The sequence below is a fragment of the Parus major genome, chromosome 14 (assembly GCF_001522545.3).
Source record: "Parus major isolate Abel chromosome 14, Parus_major1.1, whole genome shotgun sequence".
Lineage (NCBI taxonomy): Eukaryota > Metazoa > Chordata > Aves > Passeriformes > Paridae > Parus > Parus major.
The window spans coordinates 2,910,435-2,924,645 of NC_031783.1; the positions used below are offsets into that span (position 1 = coordinate 2,910,435).

Consider the following 14,211-nt stretch of genomic DNA (forward strand, 5'->3'; position numbering starts at 1 on the left):
AATACGCCTTTGTGGCCAAGTTTGGCACCAGTCACACTCTGCAAAAGGGACAAGAATGTGGCCATTTAGAGGGGATTCAGCTGCCCTTTACAAAATGAAATGATCCCTTCCCTTTCTTGCAAGGCTTTATTCAGGCGAGAATAGGACTGAGACAGTGAGCAGCTTCTTTCTCTTTCTGGCACTGAGGGCTGTGATGCAAACCCTGCATGTTGGAGCACAGGAGAGACCCTGGTCCAGGGAAGCTGCAGAGCCCAGGGATGACCTGCTGCTCCCTCCTGCTGCAGCCTGGCTGGGAAGAAATTGGACTGGGGCAGCAGAACTCCAGATCTGCCCTTTCCTGGCTGATCACGTGCACCCTGAGGTGATTCCACTGGGACTCCAGCAAAATATCTGTCCACCTCTGCCACAGGGCTCAGAGGGCTTTTGGAAGCAAGCAGTTTGGAAGGTTTTGCCCTTTTCTGAAACAACTCCCCACCCAGTTTTTGAGAAGTTTCTGTATATTACATGAAAAAATGGACCATGTCCAAGCACTTGCGGGATTTGTTTTGTGTTTTTTTTTGGAAAGGCTTAAATATTTCATACAGATCTTTCCTTTGTGAACAACTTGAAATCCAGGGGCTCTGTTGTAATTTGGAATGAAGACACACTCTGTTTTATCGAACCCTTTGGGATGCTGGCTGCCTGCCTTCTGCCTAGCTGAAGCTTTGACCATATTCACTGGTGCAATTGTCACGTCCAGTGGCAGAGGGAATGGGTTTCCAGGACAGTCTGATTTAGCTGAGGCTCCAAGAGAAAAGCTTGGTCACACATGCACCCAGAAGTTTTCCAAAGGGTGACTTTGGAGGCTTCTGAATGACTGGTTTGGAATCTCATGAAGCAGTAGGAAGCTCCAGATGATTTAAAAATGCTTCATGTGCCAGGAAAAAGGAAAACCAAGCAAGACAGATATTAGGTTGGCTAGTGCTGAACCGTGTCGCTCCACTGGGATCATTTGATCCACGTGTGGACTTTTTGTAAGAAATGTTTGTAATAAAATGTAATACATGCAGTAGGCTTGGGTGAGAGTCAAGATTAACAGTTGCTTTCTTCTGGGCTTTCATTCCTTTCTTGCCTTCCCCTTGTTCGACATCCTGTGGCAATCATAAAAAGAGTATTTGTTAAAAACTGCTGGCAGATTCCTCTTTCTGCCATGTCCTGCAGAAGGTCTGGAAAGGCACAGACAGCTCCAGCAGTGCTTCCACAGCTAAGGGCAGCTACAGCTTCCTTAGCTCCTGCTCCAAAAGTTCTGCTGGAAAAGCGAGCCTTTACAGCTCAGGGTGTTTGACAGATGTTTGTAGGCTCGCTGCTGATGGGGTTAAAGTACAAATAATCCTTCCTGTTTGCATAGCACCAGTGCTTCAGTGCACACCAGGGCAGAGGCAGAGGAACTGGAGAGTCCAGGGAAGGGCCACTGGGAGCACTGGGAAGGAGAGCTGAGGGTGGCTTTGCTCTCCCTGCAGGATGAGGTGCTGAGGGTTGGAAGGCAGGGGTCACAGGAGTGACAGGGGGAGCGGCTGCATTGGGGTGGGATCTGTCCCTGGGGGAGTGGCCCAGCCTGGGGACAGGACCCACACAGGTGGTGGGAACTCTGTCCATGGAGGCCTTCGAAATCCAGCAGCAAAGCCCCTCTCCAGACATGCCAGACACAGAGCTCATAAAACCTTTGGCAGCTGGTAACCCCCTCTTCTTCCATGGCTACTGTTTCAACCTGAAAAATCAGGAGTAGTGCAGAAGGAACAAACCAGCAAAGCAGTGACAGACTGAGGAGAGGAGCCATTTGCTGGCAGCACAGGGGGATTGACAAAGTCTGGATCAGAACCCATGAAATTAGATTGTTTGGAATAGTTTTTACACTAAATGTTATTGTTCCTTAAGTCTAACTGAAGGGTGACATGATTAAATTGATTTTTTCTGGAGATAGGATCTCTGTTACTGACTCTCAGACAGAGTTGATTTTACTTTGAAATTTCAGCTTCTTACTTTGTTACTTGCCTATGCCAAAACTATTCTTACAGATTTGTGTAAAGATTTGCTGGATTTACACAAAGCCCTGTTATTTTAGCTGAGCAAGTTCTTTACAAGCTTGTTGTCAGTAAGGGAATTATTTTTCTCCAGTTACTGAATTCATATTTTTACATCAAGATAGCATATCTCTGCTCTTTCTTCAAAAGCGTAGCTTATTGACAGACAAACCAAAATTCCTCAGCTCATTTATGAACTCCTTCAGTTCATTTATGAGTAACTGAACTGGAAATTATGTTTTTTTTTTGTTTTTTTTTTCAATTCCATTCCCTTTAAAGACAGGAATTTAGGAGATGGAGAGCTTCACTGTGACTAAAGCTGAGTTTGAATCCTTTCTGCAGTGTTCAGTAATCACTCTTTATTGCCAATTTTCAATGTTCTCCTTCAAGGCTTGTTCCCTGCTGCAGTTTAGAAGCCACCTGGGCTAACCTGGAGGATGCCCTCACTGGCTGCAGGCTACCAAAGCTTCCTGCTCCACCTGGCAACCTCTCACAGTGCTTTTCTTTGGCACCTGCAGGCTGACTTGCATCTTCCTGCCTCTCGTGCTCCTCTTCTTCATCAACAGGAGTGACTCTTAGTACTGGAATAAAGTGTGACACCAGTAGCTGATAGCCAGCCTCTGGGAGGGGGACACAAAGACCCCAAATGGCACCATGACATCCAGCTCGCATCCCCTGGGGTTCATTTTTGCCTTCTGGCACCCCACCCTCCTGTTAATAGACCCTGGACATTTAAATGAAAGTCCCTGCTCAGAAGCCAGGCGCCCCAGAATTACAGATCAACAACTAAAAGGTAATTTGTGCAATTTGGATTCAGGCTCTTCCAGGCCTGCATTCCAACAGTGAAGGTTTGATCACACCCTTGGCCACTGCTCTCCGTATTTGACTGCTTTATAAGAGTCCTTGTGTGCCTCTTGGAAATAAATCTGCCCAGTTTTGAAATTCTGAAGCAATATTATTTCATCTCTTGCCAAGAGTGGATTGGAAAATGATAAGAGTCTTTCAGGCTACATAAGTGATATTTTGGGAGTTTTATCTTACTTCTTCCATGACATTTTTATTCCTTCCAGATGAAACACACACATATATATGTATGTATGTTAAAAGCACCTTTTTGTGTTGAAGTAAACTGGGGAAAAGGAGGTTATTTTGCTAAGTGTCATTTCCTAAATATTTTGTAAATCATAGCTTGCTTTACACGTGCTCTTTTCCTTTTTTTTTTTTGTTTTCTCTTTTTTTTTTTCCTGCCTTTGTTTTTGGCCAATTCTCTCAATGAGTTGACCAAGATGAAAATTGCCATTTTAATCTGAGTGGATTTTCTGTGTGCAATACAATTGAAAATAAATATTTCTGTATGGGCTAGCCATGAAATCCTAGTTGTATCTCATTTTCACTCCTCCACCTCCTCCTGGCACTGCAAGTACACACATTGCCTGTGGCTAAAGCCAGGAATGATCAATTGCAATTAATCTGGGCAGAAAATGAAGGGCTTGAATTTTGATGTGATTTCCTTGTGCTCTGCTGGGCAGCACCCCTATGGCTGTGAGTGGTCTGGGGTACCACCATCTTCCCAGATCAACGTTTTGGCTCCTCTCCCTGCTTATTTCCTGCTCCCCAGCCCCAAGTGGACTTGCTGATGAAGTCTGTGAAGGGAATTATCTGTCCTGATTTGGGCTGAATGAGCTACAGGCAATAATGACGGGGCTTGGCTTTATTTTTGAACTTCTTCCATGGGCATAAACCTGCAGGTCTGCTGCCAGCTCAGCCACAACCAGCACCTGAGCAGGTGCATGGAACTGCCAGGCCAAAGTCACCTCTGTGTCCCTCCTTGCCACGGGTGTGACCCCACACAGCAATGTCTGCACTGTCTGCTGCTGCCTGAGGGTGACAGAGGCTTCCAAAGACCTTCCACCCAGTCTGAGGTTTTTGAACTTCACGTAAATTGAGTGGCTTATAGGAAATTGATGTTGCGACATAGCTGCTTGTTAGGAGAAGTTGTTTGGTTCTTTGGGGGTTTTTTTTGGGAAGTGAAAGGTTTACACTCAATAAAATGTCAGTATTTTTTTTTTTGCAGGTCAGCAGCACCCTGCCCAGCTTGGCATCCACTCTGGGGGCACCAACATTCCCACGGTGTGTGAGACAGGGCACTGCTGAGGCTGGGTGCTCAGAGCAGCCCGCTCTGCTCTCCCTGGGGCAGAAAGCTGGGCCAGCTGCACACCAGGAGCTGCAGGTTAGTAAGGAACAGGGGGAGATATTTCTGTAGCAGCTCTGGTGAACAGATCCTGCTGCACCATCCCCACTTCTCTTACCCACAGGATCCCACACACCCATGTGCAGCTGGGGGTGAAAACCTGATCGGCTGCTGGTACCCAGAAACCTGGTTTGCTCCCCAGAAGGGGCTGCAGGTCCAGCCATCTGCCCTGGAAAGGCATTCCCCAAAGGGAATCCCCGTCCTTTCCCTCCTGGCAGTTCCCTCTCTGGCTCCTGGCCAGGCCACCTGCGTTTGAAACTCCGTGGGACTTCGCTTGGGTTTCTGTGTTATTAATCCTCCCCAGAAGAAATCCCAGGCCTTTCTGGACCTCTTCCCTGTTTGCTAGGACAGCTGCCAGGGCTGTGCTGCTGCTTCATGTCAGCACAGGAGGCACTGCAAAGCCCGTGTATTTCCAGAGGGCAAGGGGAGCTCTGTTTTTACTGGTCAAGGCTGCAATCTGATGCTCTCTGCTGTGCTTGCAGGTACTGGGATGCTTTCTTGGCCTAAACACTGAACAAAGCAGGTTGGAATTGAATCATCTGTCTAGGGAAACAGTGATCCTGATATAAACAGACCTCTGTGCTCCTGGTGTGTCCTAGCTGTCCTCACAAAACTGTCAGGCAGGGCACACAGGCTTTAACACCACCATTTCCCTGCTTGGATTATAATCCACATTCAGTAGAGCCACAATTTAACACTTGATGAGACAGGATCAGAGCTCCAGGGAGTGCTGCAGACAAATGTGCATCCAGGAGGGGCTGCAGCTGGAGATGAGCTGTTGAACAGTTCTGTCCAGTACCTGAGGGCCATTCTGCACCCCTCCTGGCTGGTGCAGACCCAGCAGTGCCTGGCTGGAAGCAGGCAGGTGTGTGGCTCACCAGGCCTCAAAGCAGTTTTAGCAAGCTGCAGCAGTGAAAGTGCTGATGGATATCTATTTCATTGGGTCTTTAACCAAAGATCACAGTTTCTCATGGGTTGCAAGTAGGGAGGAAATCCCAGTTTCCAGCAGAGAAGAATGAAGCAAATTCATGTAATCACATGTTTGCCTTAAACATAACAAGCATCAGGAAAGAGATCTCCTTTAGCTGGTCCTCAGAGGCCACATTTCAAATAGAAGTATTCCCTGAAGAGGGAGAAAACAAACAAGGTTTTTGGGCTAGATGACCTGCTCCAGGCCAGGAATAGTGGGTGGTCAACACTGAACTGCTGCCATTCACCATCTCGTGCTTGAGCAGTCAGAACCTGGCCTTAAGTCACCTTTTTCCATCTATTTTAGGCTAGGAGGACTCAGTGCACTGAAGGAGAACCACCCTGGCTGGTGATGGCAGCAAGGTAGGTGTATTCTTTACCAACAGGGTAGATTTTATCCAGCTCTGCAGATTCCTGCAGCTTGGCTAAAAGAATCCAGAGTCTGGGAGCTGGGCAGGAAAGCACTGGGGAACAAGAATTTGTGGGATGGGGTTAGCAGCGGTGCCTGCAAGTGTTCTACAGGAGCAAGAAGTCACGTTTCAGTGACAGAGCTTTGGTTGCAAATTGCACATACTATTGGCAGGAGGCAAAGAACGAGCAGGGGTGGGTCAGATTCCTACTCCAGCTCCAGAACGTTCCTCCCGGGAGATGCTGAAGGGCCCTGCATTACTCGATGCTTCTTTTCCTTGTTTATGTGGTAGAAACATCTGAAAATAATTTGTGCCTGCTAAGCTTTGCGGACAGTCAGGGTTCTGCGTGCGATTTGGTCTCCACCTCAGCCAGGACTAGCTGGGGCTGCTCTGTGTTTGCTCATTAGCTAACGAGACATGATATGGTTAGCAGGGCTCTCTGGGGGCTGCCTTCGATGCGTGGCCGCCGTGGGCACGCGCAGCGCTGGGTGCGGTACCGATGAGCTCAGCTCGTCTGGATCACGCAGGTCGGCGGGGAAGATGCAGTAAGATGGGAAAGGAACATCATCCCCCCAGTTATTACTAACATTGAAAGCATCTGGAGCTGTGGGTTGGGGACCCGCTCAAGAGGGATGTGCAGCCTGCGGGCCTCGCTGGAGCTCCAGCGAAGCTCTGCGTGAGCAATGCGTGCTGACTGATGCTCCTTGGAGGATGGATGGAGAAATCCTCCGCAGCGATCCCAGGACAAAGGCGAGGATGGCTGAGCAATCGAGGTGGGAGGATGCCCTCCACAAGGGTAAAATGTTTAAACGGGGAGGAAAGAAACAGCTTAGAGGAGGGATGATACGCTAACCACATGGCTGGAAGAGGAGGTGTGAAAACTTGATGGGAAACACAGCCTTAAGTGTAGGGGAATGCGGCGGGGAGAAAGTAAAGTACAGTGAAACAGCGAGAAAGAGCGAGGGGATAGGGGTCCCCGTCACCCCCAGTGTGCGGGAGGCTTTAGTGGGGAAGGCTCCCGTGGGGGGCAGCGGGGCCAGGGCTCGGCAGCTCAGCCGTGCCCAGCCAAGGGCACTCCCGGCACGGGAATCGCGGCGGCTCCCGCAGCGTTGCCAGCAGCCGCGGGGCCGATGCTAACGGGAGCCGGCGGGGCTAAAGGGCGCTGCCCACCGCCGAGGCAGCGGGGAAGGCGGGGGCTGCGGGGGCCGCGGGCGGGCCGGTGGCTTCCGCCCGGCGCGGCGCATTCCTACCCCGTGAGTCAGGGCGGCGCGGCGGGATGCGGCGTCCCGCGGCCCCGGGCGCTGGCAGCTCCCCGCCGGGACTCTCAGCGCCGAGCTCCGCTCGGCTCCCGGCTCCCATTTGCATGCCGAGGCTGTGAATGGCGTGCCCGCCCGGCCGGCCCCTGGCACGGGGGAGGAGTCTCCGCGCCCTCCGCGGGCCGAGCTCGGCGGCGCCGGTCCCTTAAGCCGCACTGGGGGGGCGGCTGGAGCCCAGCGGCCGCTGCGCTTCGCCCGCCTGCACGGTGAGTGCGGGGCCGGGGGAACCGGGGGGGGCTGGCCGGGAGGGGCATCCCGCCGGGGCCGTTCCCTGCCCGGCTGAGGTACCGGGACCGCGCCGCTCAGCCGGGCAGGAGCGGCCTCGGCCGCCCGCGGGGGAAGAGCGTCGCCGGAGGCAGGTGCCGCCCCCGACCCCCGTGTTTGGATGTTGGGAGCTTGGCGAGCTCAGGGCTTTGGGCTGTAGGTGGAGGTGCGCGTTCACGGCTTGTTTCAGCCCATCCGAGTCCAGCCCATCCCCGCGCTTTCCCACCCGTCCCTCCCCTGATGCTGGCACCCGCGCTTTTGGCAGCGACTTTGGGAGATGATCTGGTGGAAAAGATATGGTTCTTTACGTGTAAAGGTTAGTTTTCCTGCCGGATCGCGTCCCTGAACTGCGTTCTCACACCGTGCACTGCTGGCACGAAGCGAGGGGATCACGGCAGCCTGACGCGAGCAAAACCAAAGCTTTTGCAGGATTGCACCCGCAGTGCCAAGTCCTTTTGGGCTCCTCAGCGAGCAGCCCCATCCTGCCACACACATCCCCGCAGTGCCAAAGTGCCCCACGTGGATATTTTGCGCTGTGTTTTTCTCCAGTGTAACTCAGGAGAGGTGGGTGGCAGCACAGATGAGTTTTGTCCTGTGCACGACTCGGTTCTGTGGCTGCTGCTTCTCTTGCAGGTTGGCTTCGTGGCGGGGTGCACGGAGCTGGTCAGGGATGTCTCCAAGCCGGCTCTTGGAGCAAGCAGGAAGTTGTTTCCTTTCTTCCTGTTTTTGTCCCCATGCCTGCTAATTTCCTCTGGGAAGAAAAGTGCATTCTGCAGTAAAGGGAAAAAATAGTCACACGTAACGGGAAGGGACAAGGCAGCAAAGCTTCTGAATGAAGCATGGGACAAGGAAGGAGCGCGCAGCAAGGACAAATAGCTGCCTATGGGCTGTGGCCACGGGGATAAAAACGGCCCACTTGGGACAAGCTGGGGAGCAGACCCTTGGAAGAATTGCATTTCCACTCCAGTGTATGGAAGGATGTTGCTCCTCGGCTCTTCCACCTCAGTGGTGCAGGTTTGCCGGAGGAGGTGATGACTCGTGTTAGAGTGGTTGATATAGTTGGAAGAAAGAGGTGAACTTTAGATACTTCCTTTAAGCTTTGATTGTTAACTGGACTTTATGAAAGGGCTTGTCTGCCTTTCTTTTTAACCCTCAGTTGCTCTAATAACAGCTACCATCTCTCCCTCCTGCTGCATCCCTCATGTCCTTAAATCCTCATGGCTGCCCCTGCTCAGCCCAGGTCTCCCCTGTCTGTGTGCAGGCTCTTGGGGAGCCTGTGCCATTTCTGAGCTGGGATAATGCCAGGCTTCCAGGAGGTGCTGTGCATTTGGAACAGGTCCCCAGCTTTGTCCTGGTCTCTGTGCTCATTGCTCCTGAGTCCCAAGGAAGGCAGCAGCTCTGGCATGTGGATGTGTGTCCGTGCTGTTCCTGCTTCTGTGCGTTCCCATGAAAGGAGGTTGATGCTGTGCAGCGTAAAAGCAACTCCCACAAAACTAGTTCTGCTCTGGGACTTCCCATGACAGGCCTTTTTTTTTTTTTTTTTTTAAGCAATCCACTTGCAAGAGATCTGCCTACAAACTGGCTTTTCAGGTTCTGGGGAAAGCCATGGGCTGGCCCTGGTCTCGGGAATGTCTTGCTCTGTGCTGGGTAGGCTTCAGCCAGCAGGATGAGCTTTGAATGTGGAGAGTGCTGCTGGCCTGCAGAGCACAGCAGACACCTCTTCCAACAAGCTTGTCCTCTCTGTGTCCTGGTACTGAGACTGTGTGGCCCTGATGTGTCACCTCAGGCAGGAATTATGTCCCTCAGAGACAGCCAGCACCTCGTCACTGGGCTTGGCAGACAGCGCGTTTCACTTTCGTGGCAGGGACTGCAACCAGGCTGCAGCTGTGCGAGGTCGCCAGGCAGGAATAGGAATTCCTTTTGGGGTCATCAGTCCTGTTCCTCTGGAATCCAGCCCCGGAAAGTAGCCAGCAAGTCCCAACATGTTCCCTTGAAAGAGGCAGGGTCTGCTGAGTGTGGCATGATAGGACAGTTTATTCTGGGCACAGAGCCCTCATGCTCAGATATAATTAGTAAAGGTTTGATTCTCTTCAGTGTGTTGCATCCCTCTGCAGTGCAAACACAGCCTGGTTAGTGCTGAAGGCCTGAGATGGGCAGCATGACCAGGATTACCGGCTTGTTTTCCTGTTCCATTCCGTGTATCCAGCAAAAGGTTGAGCAGAGCGTGTGTTGTGTGAGCCCCGTGGTGCTGGGGATGTGCCTGCCAGGCAGGACTGGCTGTGAGCTGAAGATTCTGACATTTCTTTATCCGTCACTCTACAGCTTTTATCCAGCAGACCAGACTTTTGATAAGATTCTTCCCTTGTGGTTGCTGCCTTTCTTCCATAGCTATCTCTGGAGGCTTTGGCACCCTGTGGAGACCATGTGCCTTTCTCAGAGGTTCCAGCATTAATTGTGACCTGACATGATACTTCCGTTAATTGCTGTTCCTGCAGCCACCAGCCTGTTGCCTCTATATGACCCATTTCAGTAGAAATACTTGAAACTGAGGATGGATTCCTTCCTTAACATTTTCCCTGAGCTCAGATGTGGATTAGTTTTCCTTTCTTTTCAGCTGAAGAGGTGCTGGACTTCAAGTTTGACATTTATCATCATCTAGTTGGAAAGAAAGGGACATGAACTGTGTAGATCTCACACTGTTGCTGTGAGGTTGCCTCCCAGCTGCTGGGTATGTACATGTTGGAGTTTTAAGGAACCCACGGAATGCATGTGCTGCCTGCCTGCTCAAGGAGCTGTGTTGCATCCTCTCTGCTGTGTGACAATATCTCAGTGTGTGCTGTGGGTGCTGTAGCTTGAATTTCCTGGGATTTGTGTCTGGGTTGTGGGTAAAACATCCTGGTAGGATGGAGATGGTTTCTTTCTTCAGAGCAGGGGAAGCCCTGGTGTCCAGGGTTGTGTAGGTAGTTCTCTCCCTGGTGGAAGGCTTTTTTTTAGCTTTGTGGTTGATTGTTTTGTTTTGCTTTCTCTTTGTTTGTTTATTTTTTGCCTTGTTCAGAACTAGTGGACCTGAATGGGCATCGGGTTGCTTACTCTAGTAGCGCTCAAGAACGCCCCTCTGAGAGAATGACATGTAAAAGGGACAGTCTTAGCCCTGCAGCTCTTAGTCCCAAGAGATTAGGCAGGCAACAGGCAGGATTTAACCTTGGAAGGAAATGGATCTGTTTGGCAGCATTTCCCATGGTCATGCTGGCAGCTCTGTTTCCATGTCCTCGAAGAACCCCAAGCTAATTTGGTGTGTGCTGTGTGCTCAGACCATCCAGGCCTGCTTGCAGCGAGTCCTGGAGACCCTCCCTGCAGTGCACCCTGAGGTGGGCAGGGCTTGCCTGCCAACCTCTCTGTTTTCACAGAATGTCTCTTCCTCTGAGAAGTGAGGTTTCCACAGGGAGAAGTGGAAATTGTGTCTGTGCTGAGATTGCCTATTGTCATATCCTTGTTAGCTGAACTTCAGGGATTTCTGACTGTTTGCTCCTTTTTTTGGTCCTACTCATCTTGCTGCTGCCCAGGAGCAGCTTCAAATCACCCCTTTCACTCTTGTTTCAGTCCATGCTGCTGTACAAATGAGGAGGTTCTATTTTTTTTTTCAATTTGTTTTGAGATGATGACGCAAAGAGCAAATTAGCAACTGAGTTTTTGACCAAATCATTCAAACTGTGGTCAAATTCTTTTGAGTAACAGTGTCTGTTTCCCACTGGGTGAAGACAGAGAGCTTATTCTTCACATTTACCTTAGCTGTCAAATCTCTTAAAGCTGTAAGAGTGCATGTTTTGTTGCTTGTGTGCTCTGATTGCTGCACAGACAGCAAATGTCAGATTGACATAGGGCTTGTTTTTGCTGTAATTTCCCTTGAATGCACTCTTCAACTATCTAGGTAAACAATTTATTTAAAATATAATTACAGCTCCTTTTTGCCTACTAAGGAAATGTTGGAACTGTGATGATACAGACCCAAGCAGCGGATATGTTCTTAAATTCTGGGGCCTTCAGCAACAAACAGACCTTGCCTTAGTAATCAGAGCATCTCTAAAGTACAATGTTTATTAAAGGAAATGTAATTTCTTCTCAGAGGAGTCTGAGGTATCATTGCACAATACTTCCCTGGCACGGTAGAGCCTTCCCAGAGGGAGCAGAGATAGCAAGCCATGCCTGATCTTGCCTTTTCTGGAAAGCTTACCTTTGCCACCTCCTCCCCTTCCTGTTTCCACTCTGCTCAGAGCCAGCCCCTTGCTCTGCTGGTCAGCAGCAATCCCTGCTTTGAAGGTTTTCTTTCCTTTAAAAAGGAACAATCCCTATGAGATCATCCTGAAACTGCACAGGATGCTGCATTTACAGTCCTTCAGGTCTGGCATTTACTTGGCTTTGGCTCAGTGAAAGTTAGAACTGATTTTAAAATCTGGGGGGCTCAGACCGCTGGGTTGACAAATGCAGCTTCTGTATTTTGGGAATCACTGCCCTGTAGCAAACACCACATGGGAGGTTTGTTACTCTTTTGCTTAAATTCAAAGCCTTAAAGTGAACTGTAGAAAACTCTTGAGTTGTTCTGCCAAAAAGTGTGAGTGTACCTTCCTTTTCCCTGGCTGTTTTGGGACTATCATTTCAGGGAGAACAGTGAGCAAGAATATGCCGTTCACTCAGACTGAAGAAGTGTGGTTCACTTAGAATTTTAATATATTTTTTGCTAAATCAAACTATAATTATTATTACTTCTGTTTGCATTATGAATGAGTTGTTGCGCTGGGCACGCAGTGAATGTGCAGAGGTGTGCACACACCTGCAGAGCAAGGCAAGCTTTTCCTGCAGCTGTTTCCAGTTGGACCCTGCAGGAGTTGGTGTGTGCCTGGCGATCAAGCACGAGCCAGGGGAGAAATCAGAGCACCAGTGGCTCTCCTGTGTCCTTGGCTACATCAGCTAATAGTGAGGAACAGCAGCTCCAGCCAAACCAGCTCTGCTCTGAATTCTTGGCTCTTTAACTGGTCCTTTGAAGGATCTCCCCTGGGCCTTGGCTGCTGTGGGCATTTTTTATTCTCTCACTTGTACCCAGGTGAGCAGAACTGTGGTGGTGCTGGAGAAAGCAGGTGTGTGATGGGGAGTGAGGATGCTCTGAGTTTCAAAGGAACACACCAAGAAAGCTGTTCTGAATGGCTCTGTGGCTTCCATCCTTCCTGAATATAAAGTCTGTCTTCTGGTGGCTCCAGTGTTTGTTATTGTTATTTCCTCTAAGATTTTTTTAGGTTGCTATTCAGTGTGGTTTTATGTAACTTTCCATAGGAAATGTTGTCATTTGTGGCAGTTTTGATCTCTTTTGCCATTGAAACGTTTTTATTTAGCACAACAAACAGTGATTCTTAGCTGCTTTCAGTACCCAGAGTCTTTGCTGTAGAGGATGAGTAGCTTTTGGACTAACATAATTTTTGGTTTGGCCTATCGTGATCTTTTTAGGCGAGGTTGCTTTTCCATCAGTTGTTCATTGATATTGTATTTCTAAATGAACAATGTTGTAATCACTAAGACACATTACTTTATGAAGAAAATTGCTCTTGAGCTGGGTGCAGGGGCAGCAGCTGTTCCAAAATCAACCAGAGCCACTGTTTACTTCTGTCCTGAGTGTCATCCCAGTGCTCTGCTCCCAGCTTGCCTTGTGTCCTGAACCCTTACAGTACTTGTGATGAATGTGAGAGCTGGTAGAAAAAACTCCAAAATGCAGAATTTCAATGAAGATAATACCTTTTCTGGGTTTGTTTATTGCTTCCTAATATGGGGTCATGGCTGCACTGGCAAAAGTATTTTTGTGACTCTCACCTTGTTCTCTAATTGAGGCAGTGACTGTGCCCATGGTACTTGGGGGTCAGCCAGAACTTAACCGAGCATCTGTTTTACTAGTGATGGAAATAAATCTGGAACAGGGTCCTCTGAAGTCCTGTTGAATTGTTTAAGTGAGTTAAATGTGCACTGAAGCAGGGTCTGGTCACTCTTTTCTGGAGAAGGTGCAGACCCATGCAGAGCACTGAGACAACTGTGCTTTGTGTCTGCTGGGGACCCTGAGCGAAGGGCTCTGCTGGCTCAGCCCAGGCACCACTGAGCCAGCAGGCAGCTGTGGTTACCTTCAACCAGGGTGCAGGAACAAGGCTTGCACAGATGATCCTTCCTCTGGTGGCTGGCAATGGATCTCTTGGTGGAAACAGCTCCTTTGGAGGACCAGGCAGTGCTGACTCTGCTGGCTTCCCAAGGAATGGCAGTGCTGCCACAGAAGAGCTTGGTGTGCCATCACTGGAGCTGTTGGCAGGTATCTCATCGTGCTGTGCCCTGATGCAGCTTGTGACAGGCTGTGACCAGGCTTTTAGGATGTGGCTGCTGGAAATGTGGCTGTTGGATGTGGTGGCAAAGCCGCAGGGTGTGTTCACAGAGAAACATAAACAGGATGAAGGTGCCAAAGTGCTCCAGAAGGTTTCCACTGCCCCTCCTCGTTGTTGGATGGTTTATGTGCAGGCTGATGCCCTTGCTGGTATCTCAGGAGGTTGTAGAAGGCTCTGGGCTGGATTTGCTCTGGAAGGTGGAGTTGGAGATCACTCATTGCCGGGCCCTGTGTGTGTTGGGTGGTGCTGCAGACCCACCAGTCTCATCTGGGCCTCATGTGCCGAGGAGATGGGAAAGGCTCCTCTGCCCAGCCTGCTCTGCTTGGCTGCCTTCCACCTATTCCTTGTGGGTGCTCCAGGCCATGGGTGAGCAGGGGAAGCTCCTCCCTTGGGAGCCCCTCTGTGAGGCTTGGCTGTCAGCTCTGGAGAAATCTGTGGATGGTTTGGATGTTTTCCCATCTAATGACCCCACCAAAAAATTCACTCTGCCTCTGGTGATACAGTAGTGTTTTATTCCTGTTGCACTCAACA

General features: G+C 50.1%; 1 protein-coding gene across 5 annotated transcripts in view; it reads left to right on the plus strand.

The window, feature by feature from the left end:
• Positions 1-6,957: 6,957 nt before the first annotated feature.
• The window catches only part of RHBDF1 (rhomboid 5 homolog 1), a 34,238-nt gene continuing 26,984 nt past the window's right edge, over positions 6,958-14,211 (plus strand). For 2 of the 5 annotated variants that reach the window (XM_015642671.2, XM_033517942.1), the window contains exon 1: positions 7,133-7,212. The gene's annotated coding sequence lies outside the window, so the exon portion shown is untranslated. Of the gene's footprint in view, positions 7,213-7,564; positions 7,587-9,896; positions 9,999-14,211 lie in introns of those variants that run through there. The other 3 variants (XM_015642677.3, XM_015642675.3, XM_015642673.3) reach the window with 3 other exon arrangements.